Source organism: Muscardinus avellanarius (genome assembly GCF_963383645.1).
Source record: "Muscardinus avellanarius genome assembly, contig: SCAFFOLD_66, whole genome shotgun sequence".
NCBI classification, from domain to species: domain Eukaryota; kingdom Metazoa; phylum Chordata; class Mammalia; order Rodentia; family Gliridae; genus Muscardinus; species Muscardinus avellanarius.
In genome coordinates, this window is record NW_027664356.1 from 50,778 (window position 1) to 53,188 (window position 2,411).

Here is a 2,411-nt window from a genome sequence, read left to right on the forward strand (position 1 = left end):
CTCCCAAGTACTGGGATTTACCATTGTGCACCACCACAGTTGGTGGATTTTTACTTTAGTAAAGTGATTGTTGAATTCAGTTTTACAGACTCCTACTGAGCAAGCTACTATGTCAGATGCTGTGAGGAATGCAAGGTAAACCAGGTCAGGCCCCTGGTCTTGGAGAACTCAGGGTGTGAAGGACACATGTGGACACAGGAGGAAGACATGTGCCTGGTCCTTGCTGAGCCTCGCGCATCCACCACTGCAGTCAATTTGAGAGCACTCTCCTCACATCAAGGAATTTCATACCCACCGGCAATCACTATTCATTTTCCTTAGCATCTGTTCCCTCCACTTCAACCATATAGGCATCCACTACTTTCTGTGTCTATGAATTTGCCCATTGTCAGAATATTTTTTTGTGTGTGTGTTACTCGGGTTCCTGGAAACCCTTCTACCTCCGGGCTACACTCCAAGACCTATTTTTATATTTTTAAAATTTGGAAACAGGGTCTCATAAGCAGGCGAGGTTGGCTTTGAACCTGCGTGAATCTGCTGTCTCTGCCTCCCAAGCTCAGGGATTAGAAGCATGTGCCACCACGCCTGGCTCTCAATTTTTTTAAACTCCACTTAGCATAATATTAATTGTGTGTGTGTGTGTGCGCGCGCGCACGTGTGTGTTACTGGGGATAGAGCCCAGGGGCATTCTACTTCTGAGCTACATTCCCAGACTTAAATTATTATTATTTATTATTATTATTATTATTATTGTTGTTATTATTTGGTACTAGGGCTCCTGGAAACCCTTCTACCTCCGGACTACACTCCCAGACCTATTTTTATTTTTTTAAAATTTGGAAACAGGGTCTCATAAGCAGGCGAGGTTGGCTTTGAACCTGCGTGAATCTGCTGTCTCCACCTCCCAAGCACAGGGATTACATGGGTGTGCCACCATGCCCACTGACCTTTTTTATTTTTTGATTTGAAATAGGGTCTTGCTAGATTGCTGAGAGTATGTGTTGCTGAGGCTGGTCTCCTGTCTTAGCTTCCTAAATTCTGGGATCATTAGTGTATTCTACCATCCCTGGCTTGATATTAACTTTTATTTTTTGATGCTCGATTCTGAATGCAGAGCCTCATGTATGCTAGACAAGCACTCTAGCTCTGAGCTACACCTCCAGCCCCATTATTAGCTTTGTTTTTTGTTTTTGTAGCACTAGGAATGGAACTCAGTGGGTATTCTACCTCTGAGCTATAGCCCAGCACTATTTTTTATTCTTTATTTGATTAAGGTCTCACTAAGTTGTAGAAGGCCTCCCTAAGTAGCTGAGGCTGTCCACAAACCACAATCCTCCTGTCTCAGCCTCCCAAATATTGGGATTACAGGCATGCACCAGCACGCCCAGCCAGTATTACCTTTTAACAAGAAAACATTTTGGGGGTCACATGATAAAAAATGTATTCCCTGGTCAGGTTCTTGTATGGGCTATGGGTGGGACAGAGCACCCTGGCCCAGTGACAACCTTCCTGCAGCCCCACCCATCCTCTAATAACCCTTCCATACACCTTTCTTCTACTCTATGCAAATGCCACATTTTTGTGTTAACAGCCTTTCTTAATCACTCAAGCCAGAAGTGATATTTCTTTTAAATCATAGTAGACTTTGTTTGTACCACTCTGAAAGCAGGAATATCATTCTGCCCTGTATATTATCTATCTATTGGATTCATTTTTATTAAAACACTTAGGTCTGTTATTAGACTATACAATCCTTGAAAATAATGTGTTGTGATGTCCATAATGACTTTGTGGAAAGAATGAGTGATGAGATAGAATGATTAAGTTAGAAAGCATTAGAAAGTTTTTATTAAAACTTATTTAAAGGCTTCTTGTGAGGTACTTCTTGGGAGGCAGGCTCTTCCTGCCTCTGGGCTTCCGGCCCCTGCCCCTGCCCTTGCCACTGGACCTCGACTTATCACTTAGTGAGGCCCTTTGCAACACAGTGAGGCCCGGTTTCAAAATAAAAAATAAAACACAGAGCGGGGGTATATAGCTCGGAAATCAAATGCCACTTGGTTCCATCCACAGACACCCCCCCCCAAAATAAAAGAAGAAAAAAACCCCAAAAGGACTAAAACTAAACTAGTCGTGGTGGTACACACTTGTAATCCCAGTACTTGGGAGGAAGAGACAGGAGGATGACAGGCTCATGTTCAGCCTCAGCTACTTAGTGAGGCCCTCCACAGCTTAGTGAGACCCTGTTTCAAAATAAGGAATAAGAAATAGGGCTGGGCGTGTAGCTCAGAGGTAGAAAGCCCGTGTTCAATCCCCAGGACCACAGAAACAAAAGAAGACTAAAACTATCGACAACTGAATATAATATATGGCGCTGAATTGGGTCCTTGATTAGAAAAGGAAAATAAGAGAAA